Here is a 13,223-nt window from a genome sequence, read left to right on the forward strand (position 1 = left end):
CAAATGTGCTGTGTGTTGGAGGTTATTTTACCTACCTTGGCAGATGGTTGTGAAAATTAAATTTACGCTGTAAAAGTCATTCTTAATGCTAGGTATTTGATAAATATGTAGACTCACCTAATGGATTAGTAAATTATATTATTATAATTGACATTTATAATATGCATTTTAGCTACCTATATGGATAAGTAATTTTTCATATTAGGTTTTCTATATTACAGCGAGTTTATTTTTCTACTTATACTAAAAATTTAAAAACATATTTCATCTGTTACAATCCCGTGATTTTATAAAAATGCGTATAGAATATACATTTATGATTCATATTCAAATCACAGGATTGAGAAATCAAATCATCAGATGCCATAATTGTATGACATCATATGAGAATAATATGACGATATACTAATATCCCACATAGGTGTCATTTCTTCTATAAGTACAATATGAATATATTGTTAATGACTTGGAAAATTCTGAAAAGTTTAAAGAAAAAAATCTATGAAGGCTATATCTAGAAATAACATTACATTCTTATAGATTTATTTTCTAAAATTTTAAATATATATGCATATATATGTGTATGTGTGTATATATATATGTATGTGGGCATATGCGGGTGTATGTAAGATGTGTGGATATGCTTGTTGTTTCTATGTTGTCAAGTATATGCTATGGTTCACCTTTTTATATATATACAAGAAGATCCTATAAAAAAGTTTTTTTTTTTTTTTTTTTTTGAGACGGAGTCTTGCTCTGTCGCCCAGGCTGGAGTGCAGTGGCGCAATCTCGGCTCACTGCAAGCTCCGCCTCCCGGGTTCACGCCATTCTCCTGCCTCAGCCTCCCGAGTAGCTGGGACTACAGGCGTCCGCCACTGTGCCCGGCTAATTTTTTTCTATTTTTAGTAGAGACGGGGTTTCACCATGGTCTCGATCTCCTGACCTTGTGATCCGCCCGCCTTGGCCTCCCAAAGTGCTGGGATTACAGGCGTGAGCCACCGCGCCCGGCCAAAAAAGTTTTATTTTTTGTTTTAGCAGCAATACAGTCCATAGGATCACCACATCTATATGACATGTAAATTAAAGAAAAGATGAAAGGCAAGTGATAAAAAAATTTTACTCAGTGATCAAGGCAGCAGAATAATCAAACCCACAGATGACTAAGGAAGATTTTTAAAGCTAAGGGACGAAAATACCTGCTCTATATGATAACTTTTGCACTCTCAATGCCCTGCAAAAAAAAAAAAAGAAAAAAAGAAAAAAGAAAGAAGAAAACACAAATATTTTTGTCTTAGAAAGGAAAGGCACAGTTTCACCGACTTTAGAAATGTTTGGACTCAGTTGGGAATGAGATTAATGATTTTGTGAAATCAAAGTATGCAAGAGGATCCAGCTGAGATCTGACTCAGCTGATTAACCAGCATGAACTAAGGACTGGCATTGAGTTGTATTGTGATTGCATGACTTCACAGCCATAAAAATAAAAAAAAAATAAAAAATAAACCATGAAAAGAATAAATGTGCAACCTCATACTCCAATGATGCTGTAGGAGGTTAAAAAGAAATCATTTATGTATCAAGCTCAGACAATATTCAACATTTATTTGTAAGACTGTATGGTAATGCAGGTGCACTTCCCTGTGTATGTTTGAGTGTCTGCATGTGGTATCGTGCAGATAGAAATCGATTTGTTTTCCATGCAAATGATTTCGCTCAATAGACATACATTTCGCCCTAATCTACGACTGTCAAAATATACAAAGAAAAAAATTACAGAAATGTTTATCACTCAGGAACATACATTGGTAGATTATTACAGCTTCAAAATCGTATCACTTTTGATAGGACAACATTTGACACACAGAAAAATTAAAGAATACGAGAAATCATTTAATGAATAGACAGCTCATTACTTGACATGCAATATAATAGTGAATAGCTATTTCTATGCCTTTTTGTGAAGGACAACATTGAAAGGAAGCTTGTAATCTAATCTTTCTCTTAAATAGGACATCTGGGAAATGAGTGACCCAGTCAAATTGTTGCTTTTACATCCTAGTAATAAGACCTTTTGGTAAATATACACATGCTATTTCCTACCAAATTGGAAATGGAGAGTCCTTATCAGTAAAAATGCTTTTAGCATTATGTATAAATTTTGCAAGCCTAGCTAGCTGGAGAATACTGATAAACTGTGTAAATAAAGGTATACAAAAAATGGAGATATTCTGTAACTAAAGTTGTTCTTTCTATGTTAGCCATATATTCTCATGCATTACTCAAAATAAACTTTACATGTTTAGTCCTAATATGGGAGAAATAACACTGTGGGGAGATGCATTAGATGGTCACAGATCAGAGTAATTTGTGCCATGTGATTGCCTGAATCCTTTGAATCGTTAATAAAACATGTTACAGAGTACAGTATATTGTTATTCAAATCAGTGTGAGTCTGATTTGATAATTGTACCTTTAGTGTTACCACAAATTGCCACCATAAGCAAGATTGTCTTTCAGTCTATGAATCCTAATTGCTAAGGCACTTTCAACATGAAAACAGAGGAGATGGAAAATGATGACAAATTAATATCAGGATGACTCCCTACCCGTCCTCAGTTTGAAGTGGTGAAAGGAGAAAAGTCTTACCAAAGAAAGGAAGGAAAATTGGATTTGACCTTAAGGATTGACTCTGTAAATAGACACAGAGTCTGAAGCATAAGGAAAGCTAACAAGAGATCCTATTCTCTGTTTTTGGCAGCCCAGACCAAAGCTTCATCATAACCCACGTTTTTATGATTAATGGAAAGAATCCTCATGCTGCCTTGGCCACCATGGAAGACAATATATTCAATCTCAAAGTAGGTTAATTAAGATCATTGATTACCTGAGAGCTGTGGCTAGCTAACTATAATACAATTTTAATTTAATTAATTTTAAAACACTATTCTGTTACACGGTTAGAACACCGTACAGAGAAATGCCAACAGAAGCGTAATGATTATTTGCTAGCAAGTGCTGATCAGAATAAGCCTTGTATTTCAAATCTGAATCATCAAATTCCCATCTAGATATCAGCGGATTAAAAAAGAAAACAAGATCAAAATATTTCTATCCTACAGACCTCTTTAATTGAAGAAAAATGTAAATTCCATTTTTATCATTATTAACAAATCCATTGGAAGTGTTGCAGGCAAATGACTGGGAAATGATGCCAGGCACATTAGGTTGAACTTCAGTTTGTTTGCGGGGTTTCAGTCCTTTTCCACAAAAGGCATGCAGAAGATGCCCTCCAGCAAGATCAAGATCAGACCCAGCAAACTTTCAGGAGGAAAGAAGCCTTCCAGAGAAGGCTCTAAATGACCTGTGAGCTTCAGTCATGAAAAATCATGTAACTTATTTATTAATTTATGCTCCGTGGGTAATGGGAAGGTGGTTTGGGGATTTAGTTTAGTTTTTGTTTTTGTTTTTTTATGTTGAAATAGTTCATTAGCATGAAAATAGTTTTGTTTAAGAATGAATGGCTCATCAACATTCTCCTCTCTTAACCATTGGGTGGAGGGGTAGGATAGGTATACTGCCTGTTCTTTGTTCCAGGTCATTTCCCTCTCCTACCTCCTGCCCAAACTTTCTCTCTGAAACCACCAAGCTTTGAATCTTATACTGTCAGGTTATATATCAGGTTGAATCTCGGGTCATCAGTTGTATATACCATGATTTCAGCTGCAATCCACAGACCTTTCATTTCTTAAAGATTGTATCTCTTGGTTCAATCACTCTCTTCATTGTCTTCCTTTTTACTTCCTTCTTAATTCTTCTCAAATTCAGTATACCCATAGATGTTTCTTTATGCAACTGATTTTTTTTCCCCTTTAGTTCCTTTCCTCTAATAATCTTGTCCTTCTCTTCCATCCTATGACAACTAATTTCTTCTACAATAAATGTCCTGGGTCTGGTCATTACCACTAGATGCGCCTGCTCTGTAATACCACCTCATCACCATTATATTCTATATTTTCAGCTCACTTTCTTTAGCACTCGGATTCCAAGATATTTCAAACCCTCTGGGATAGAGCCTATCATCTTTTCACTGACTATTGTTCATTTGGTAGTTTCTTTTTCCTCATTGCCCAGCTTTTCACCTCTTCTCTTTTTACATATTGACTTGCAGGGAGGGGCAGGGGAGAGTCAAAAAAATTTAAACCCCAAACCTGATTAAATTAAATTCTCCACTACATTGCGCCTGCGACTCTTTCAGTAGAATGTGAGAGGAGGAAAATTCACAAGATCACTAATTGATTCTACTTAAAATTTATGGCTATAAACCCTACGAATTCTTTAAAGCTGCCAAACAATTGTAATGCAGTTACCTATTCCTTTCTCACTTTAATTTTCCTTGATGTTGTCGAAGAAAAATTGTAACAGGTAAGTTACTCAGGCAAGAAAGACTTTTTTCAAGGCTATCACAATATGAGAAATAAATCAAACTCAATGCCTCTGGAGCAAAAAGCATAGTGTTTTCACCCAATTCCATGACCCTGAAGGCAAATTAGAGTAAGGATGAAAAGGATTGTTTTTATGAATTACTAGGAAGGAGAGTTTGCAGAACATGGTGAGTGATTGCATGAGGGAGATGGGTGAAAGGCAGCTGTCAAAATCCACTGCCAAGTTTCCCATGTGGGTGAAGTGGAGAATCATGGTGCCAACTACTGAGAAAGAAAATACTCAATGGAAAAGAGATTTCACTATTTGAGATGACCATATGGGTATCTGCTTCCAAACTATAAAAAGTCACCATCTGCATCACTCACATTTAGGAAATCATATCAGATAACTTTTTTTATGTCTTTAAGTTGAGCATGATATGTTTTCACATTCAGACTTCGACATAAATATTGTCCTATTCTTCTTTCATAGATGGCACAGTTTTCAAAAGCCTCTATTTCTGGTAGTATGAGAATTTTCCCTTGTTAAAAAAACTCCAAGCACACCAAAATATCATGACAAAGACAGTAAATTCTTCTACAATTTCACCAATAAGAAACAGTCACAAATATTTTGTTGCTCTTACTTTAAGTACGTCTACCTAGATAGATACATGTATATTTATGCATACAATTATGTGTTTGGAAATCTATTATGCAACAAAATGTTGCAGACGTCATTCTAGACCATACATTTAAGTGATCTTTGAAACTTTACACATTATTTCTCATTTTGTTTATGTCACAGATTTTCCTTACCAGGTTCAATAGCATAACAGCACCATGATGAACATCACTCTGCATACCTCTATTCACATTATTAATTCATCTTCTTAGAATGAATGCCAATGAGGGGAATTGCTTGTTGATGGCACACAGATACACATTTGTTGGTATACATTGCTCAATTTTGCTCAATTAATTTCCAAAATGAAACTGTCATGTAACGCTTCCATTAACATTTTGGGTTATTTGTCCTTGTGCATTCACTATTTGTTTTCTCACACTGATCTCAGTATCTGTAATTATTTTTAAAAAGTATATTTGCCATGTCTTTGTTTATGACTTGCAACCTTTATATAACATTACTACTGCTGTTTTTAGTATATTTTCTGATCTTTTCTGCTTGAGATCTATTTAGGGTGAGATGGTGTACAGGTTTACTGTCTACTAAAATAGAGACTACTCCAGAAAGTTGTGTATATTTCAATATCAAATCAGCAGGATTTATTATGATGCACATATTTTTGCATTCATTTAATAGTGTCTAAGTGCAAGTCTTGTGATTATGAAAGAGTCTCATCCTAAAATTGATCTCCAGTCCAAACTTGTGATTATCAAAGAGTCTTATCTTAAAATCGACCTCCAGTCCAAACATATGTTATCTAAATCAAATACTTTTCACTATTTTATATTTCTTCTGCTATTTGTATTAATATCTCCAAATGACAATCTGAAACTGCTCTTTCTTAAATTTTCAGGTAGGAATTACATAACATCCTGGTATGGAAGTTGACAATTTTTCTATATCTACCACATTATCCCAATATATTTGCATTTAAAAAAATTCTGTATTTACACTTACCTTAACCCCTTACAGCTTATTCACACTACAGTCTTGGAGTGTGCTTTGTTTACTTTTTTTCATGTAGAACCATGTAGTTCCCAGACTTATTTTTTTGGCTTTCCATGTATCAATATTTCACTGTCTAACTTTCCAGTAGAAATATAAAAACTTTTCAAATAATCACACTCTTTAAGGAATCATAATTTTATTTTTATTTTCTTGATTTTTCAAATTGTCTTATACCAGTGCTATCAGTCTTGTTAAGACAATCTTTCACCATTGCTCATATTTCTCCTATATTGTACCATGTGCTTTCCTTACTCTTTGTTTTACTTTTTAAAATCTATTCACTCACTTTGCAAGAGCACACTTTTGGTAACTCTTAGAAATCATTCAAAATGGGTAAGTATTTTTATTTTTATTCTATTCTTTCAGTTTGAAGTTTGTCTGAATATTGACTGACACTAATTTATACTACAAATTTTTAAAATATAATATATTGTCTTCTAGGATCTAGTGTGCTATTCAATCATAATAGCTATTTCAATTCCTGATTCTCTGTCTGTGACTGTTGTTTCATTCCTTTATTACAGAAATGTTTAGGGTCTTATTCTTTCTTGTGCTAGACATACTGAATTTGCTCGTCCACATTCCATACTATTCTGGTTCTCCACTGCAGATGGTAATCTGAATGCCAACTAGTTTTCACCAATTAAAAATACTCATGTGAAATTGTTAGAGGGAGTAGCGACATTTTTGTTTTTTGTAGATAGCAAGGGCATTAAAATGTGAGTGTTTCCTGTATCATTGTTAAAGTGTGCATTATTCAGTAGATTAAATCTTTAGGTGTTCATTTTTGTTTCTCATGGATGAGACAGAAGTGAAAGACATTTTCAGAAATCCTTTTTCCTGAGCACCTAAAAGGACTTTATTTCCAGTCCTCCTTGCAGAAAGGTCAGGACCATGTGCATTTTCTGGCCAGTGAAATGTAAATGGAAATCATGTATGCCCTTGTTTATATTAAGAAACAGCAACTATTGACTAGATCTAGGTCTTAATGTATCTCAACATCAGATTTCAAACACTGTCATAACATTGTTGAATAATCCCTAGTTCTTTGAATATTTTTTGGAATTTTGGTGTTTTCTCAACCTAAATTCTAGGTATATAAAACAGCCCTACCTATTGCTATAAGCCACAAATAGATGTCAAATAATAATCAGAACAAGAAACAGATAATAACTATTGCAATGACTCTTTATAAGTTCAGTTAAGAAAAATAGGTATTTGAATGTAAGCACTAATTATTGGCAAGGAAACAAAATGTTTCTGAAGATTGAAAACATAAGACATCTGAATTAAAACTTGAATGTGAATATCAGTTTATGTCAAGAGTAAAGCAAATCTTAGGTAAAGAGCACGTGAGATGTAAATGCAGAAGAGGTCAAGCCACTGGTACATGTTTGATGTTGGCGATCATGTATTCTACGTTTCTCATGGTCATATTCATGGCAACTCAATGAGACACACAGAAATTAGAATAATACAAAGACTGTGGGGTGTTTTGAACTGTTTAATAGACATTCTTTACACTACATAGCAGATAAAGTCTTACAACCCATCATCATATGGTTTCTGGAGACCTTCATGCCTTATTTTATGAACTTGTTGAGTAGAAAGATAGATCTGCATTTCGTGCTGGAAGTGAACACTATTGACACCAACAGAAAGAAGCACCTATTGAACTTTCTCTTACCAAATGACTATAATAATATTCTTCAGCAAGAAAAAAAAAAGCAATTGAAAATTTTCACTGGGAGAGTGGGATATCAAAAGCAAAAGTGTTAGAGTCCCTAAATTCCATCACCAATGAGTAGCTGCCAAAGTACTAAAGTCAAAGGAAACAGAAAATTAGAATATAGTCATAGTAATTAGTTCACTTATAAATTATTTAGTATCAAGAATCAAAATGTGGGAGACAAAGTGAATCAAACACAAAAATAAAACTATAAGTCATAAAATAAAGGCAAAAACCATAAAATAAAGGCTACTATAGTGTGGATTAAAAAAATCTAGAAATATAGTGCAACATGGTATCCTGTTTACCACAAGTCTGACACACAAACCTGATAAAATAATGATACTTAATTGGAGGAGCTTAGAATGACCACCTCACTCACATCTTACGTCACAACAGGGCTTAACTAGAGTAACAGGATTATAAAGTAGCAGACATAGGCTCTCAAGAATGTATTAATATTAGCCAGGGGTGTCCAGAGAAACAAAACCAATAGGCAATATATCTATGTACATGACAATCATTAAATAAATTATATAAATTAAGGTGCCATAAAGACACTTTATCAAATTTGAAGTAATATAAATTATACAAAGTATGTTATATCACAGTCAAACTTAACATCATTAAGAAGAAGATAATTAAAAAATCAAACCTAAAATTTCTGGTATCAATGAAAACATTTCAAAAGAAATTTCAAAATGTTTTAAACTATATAAAATATAACTTGTGAAATTTTGTTTGATTCAGAGAAAGTAGAGATAGTAGGAATTTTGCGTTATTAAGTGCAGATTACAAAAGAGAAACATCTGAGTTCAATAAAGAAGCTTATGCCTAAGTAAACTAAAAATGATGGATTAAACCTAAAACAAAGAAAATATGTGATAAAGAACAAAAATCAGTAAAATTGGAAACAATAAAATGCTGAGAAAATCAACTAAATAAAAGGCGATTCTTTGATAAGTCAATAAAATTCATAAACCTCAAGCAAGCTAACTAAGAAAAAATAATATGGGGAAAAGAAAGAGAGATCAGACTGTTATTGTGTCTATATAGAAAGAAGTAGACATAAGAGACTCCATTTTGTTCTGTATTTGAGATGCTGTTAATCTGTGACCCTACCCCCAACCTTGTCCTTGCAAGAGACATGTGCTGTGGTGACTCAAGGTTTAACGGATTTTGGGCTGTGCAGGGTGTGCTTTGTTAAACAAGTGCCTGAAGGCAGTATGCTTGTGAAAAGTCATCACCATTCTCTTAATCTCAAGTACCCAGGGACACATACACTGAGGGAGGTCGCAGGACCTCTGCCTAGGAAAGCCAGGTATTGTCCAAGGTTTCTCCCCATGTGATAGTCTGAAATATGGCCTCGTGGGAAGGGAAAGACCTGATAGTCCCCCAGCCTGACACCCGTGAAGGGTCTGTGCTGAGGAGGACTCGTATAAGAGGAAAGAACGCCTCTTGGCAGTTGAGATAGAGAAAAGCATCTCTCTCCTGCCTGTCCCTGGGCAATGGAACATCTTGGTATAACTGTTTACTGAGAAAGGAGAAAACTGCCTTAGGGCGAAAGGTGGGACTTGCTAGCGCAATGCTGCTCTTTTTGCACTAAAAAGGTTTATGGAGATGTTTGCATATGCATATCAAGACACAGCACTTTTCCTTAAACTTATTCATGTCACAGAGATCTTTATGCATATGTCTTACTGCTGACCTTCTCCCTACTAGGAGAAAACTGCCTTAGGGCGAAAGGTGGGACTTACTAGCACAATGCTGCTCTTTTTGCACTAGACACTAGGGTAGAGTGAAATGGTAACCTGCAGATTTGGAGAAAATATTTGTTACATAATCAATATAGGGTAGGGGTTAAAATACTACAACCCATTGGCCAAATCTGGTCACTGCCTTTTTTGCCTTTCTTTTTTTTTTTTTTTTTTTACTATTTGCAATCTAAGAAGGTTTTACATTTTAAAATTGATTTAAAAAGTCAAAAGTATACTTTGTGGCATAGGAAAATCGTAAGAAATTCACATTTCACAGTTTTGGAAGGACACAGCCATACTCATTCGTTTATCTATAATTGTTATCTACAGGTTTTTTTGAACTATACTGGCAAAATTGAATAGTTTCATCAGAGACTTATTGTGATTCTCTAGGGATCCACATTCTTCTCAGAGCACCACAAATCACTAGGATGCATGTATAACTGAACAGTGTTGTGAGTGCCACATATCGTTATATAGGTGTTTTATGTACCTATTTTAATACCAGAGGATATCTATCATGTCAAAAGAAAAAGAAAGAGAAAATTGGATTATTAATGTCACATTTTTAGGAGACATTAGAGTGTGAAATATTTCCTACTATATTAGGCCAAAACATTGTGATTACTGTGCAATTACACTAATTAAATGACAATAGGATGCAATATGTGTTGAAATTACTAGACTAAGCAGTCATAACGATATTCTCACCTTGCAGGAAAAAAACAGTAGGGAAAATTAGAAAGCTTGAAATGGAATATTTTGTAACAGCAGAATTTCCTCACAAAAATATAAAGCAAAAATGGAGCCGCAAATAAAGTATGTTTGCAAGTGGCTCATTCGTTGACCAAGCAGGGAAAGCCTATTTATTGCTAGTGAGCTAATTATAGTAGCTGAAAATGTGCCCAGAGAAAATCAATTTGTTTATGACTATTAGCCTTTTAGTAAAAATAGATATTCAAAGAGTTTAGGATGTTGTGGGTAACTTAATAGTCTTTTTTAAAAAGACAAATTATATTTAGTGTTTGTCCTTAGATCTGGATGCATTAGCAGATGTTCACTTGTAGTCTATGTGAGGAGTCAATACTTGCCTCTTGGGAATAACTAACTTCTGTGAATACCTGCTTAGAAAAATTACAGTTGAGAATATTTTCAAAGATGCTATGAAAAGCCAGATTTGGTACAACCTGAAGTGGAATATGCTAAAATGTGTTACATTTGATGATGGTAAATAAATGTAGAGAAGAGTAAAAGCTTTCACTGGAAATACTTTTATTCATTTATTTATTTATTTAGAGACAGGATCTCACTTTGTCACCCAGGCTGGAGTGCAGTAGCCCAACCTCAGCTCACTGCAATCTTTGCCTCCTGGGTTCAAACAATTCTCATGCCTCATCTCAGCCTCAGGAACAGCTAAGACTATAGGCATCCACCACCATGCATGACTAATTTTCGTACTTTTAGTAGAAAAGGTGTTTTACCATGTTGGCCAGGCTGGTCTCGAGCTCCTGGCCTCAAGTGACCCATACTCCCTACCCTCAGCTTCCCAAACGGCTGGGATTACAGGCATGAGCCACACACTTGGCCTGGAAACATTTATAAATCTTGTGAAAATAAAAGATGTTTAAAGACTATGAATATATTGTATTATACATCGTGATGTTAAATTTTTGCAGTAAATATTAGAATCTGTCTTGTGTTATGGAACCAGTAGTACCAACGCCAGTCTTCCTTGTTTCTGAGATTTAACTATGGTAACTTGTATTTTGTCAGATATAGAAACAGGATTTCTGAATTGCCTACTGCATTTCAGTTACATTGATAGCATTAGTAAACTTTTATGTGATTCTTTTAGCTCAGGGCTGAATTTTTTGTTTCCTTAAAAAGAAGAACCAACGTCGTATACTATTGATTATTAAGTGGTCTTGAAAAGTAGGTTTTTCTGCAGACAAGATAATGGTTTTTAGTTAATTCAATTAAATTTACAAGGTAAAACAGCATTTTGTATGAAAATTAAATTGCAGGCCGGGCGCGGTGGCTCAAGCCTGTAATCCCAGCACTTTGGGAGGCCGAGGCGGGCGGATCACGAGGTCAGGAGATCGAGACCATTCTGGCTAACATGGTGAAACCCCGTCTCTACTAAAAATACAAAAAACTAGCCGGGCGTGGTGGCGGGCGCCTGTAGTCCCAGCTACTCGGAGGCTGAGGCAGGAGAATGGCCTGAACCTGGGAGGCGGAGCTTGCAGTGAGCCGAGATCGCGCCACTGCACTCCAGCCTGGGTGACACAGCGCGAGACTCCGTCTCAAAAAAAAAAAAAAAAAAAGAAAATTAAATTGCAGTAAAATCATTTCACCAAATAACAGTTTCAGACCCAAACTGTCAAACTGCTTTATCTGTTTCCTGTATTGTCAAAAGAGAAAACATGATGTGAGATCCCTCTTCTCACACAAATTTTTAATAGAAACATTTTCTGAGATAAAATTATAGTCCAACACATTTATTAGACCTCAGTGCAAATTTAAATATATTTTCCACATTTCAAAAAATATTTATCTGCAATTGAAGAGCATTTACTTAATCTTCATTTAGGTGTTTAATTAGCAATGGAATTATATGCTTAAAGCAAATATCAAGAGTAGGATGTAATTGAATCTTCTAAATAACTGTTAGTAGGTACATATCATAAATTAAAATCATATACTCATATACTGATAACAGTACCTATCTGTGTAACAAGGCATTTTCAAAGATGAAATGATGAACAATGGAAAAATCTCATTACAGATAACCATTAAAAGGTGAATATTTGCAAAATATTTTAATAATAACAAAGGCTAACTATATACCCTATTTTAGTTAAATGTTATTCCTTCCAAAAAGAAGTTAATTCTTCTCATTAATAAATTGTGTTACAAAACAAAAATACTATAGTGTTATTATATGTATTTTAATTTTATTTTAAAAAAGTCTTTAGGGGATTTGTTTTCTTTCTTAACGTAGGCACCTATATAATAATAGCCTTGATTTTGTCTCTTGACCAAAGAGTTTAAAATATTCACCATCTAACATGTTACAGAAAATGTTGCTGACACTTGCAATAGGTTCTTACTCAAAGCATACAAAGGATTTCACTAATTGGTGAGAAAAAGCCAGAAAACTATATGGAAAAAATGTTCAAATACTTAATTAAGAACTTTATAAAATAAGGTATCTAACTAGAAAATAAAACATATAAAAATATTTTAAACCAAGTTTTTAACCAGGGAACTGAAAACTAAAATCATGAGGGATACTGCTGCACACATCTCAGAAAGCCTCTCGAACTATTGACAAGAATTTATAGGAAAAAGAATTATTATGTTCCTCATAGTCACTCCTAGTAGAACTCAGGCTTTACCCAAGACTTTAGAAATAGTTTTTTTCATTATCTAGTAAATTTAAAGAAGTGCTATCCTATTGCACTGTGTTTTTATTCTTTCACAAATATGTTTGGAAAATATTTGCACACATGTATCAGGAGATACAAAACAAATGTTGATAGCAGCATTGTTTGAAATAGCAAAGTAACTAACCAAAACCAATGAAATCAAAGAGTAAAGAGGTAGATTATTGCATTTTC

The sequence above is a fragment of the Theropithecus gelada genome, chromosome 18, assembly GCF_003255815.1.
Source record: "Theropithecus gelada isolate Dixy chromosome 18, Tgel_1.0, whole genome shotgun sequence".
NCBI classification, from domain to species: Eukaryota; Metazoa; Chordata; class Mammalia; order Primates; family Cercopithecidae; genus Theropithecus; species Theropithecus gelada.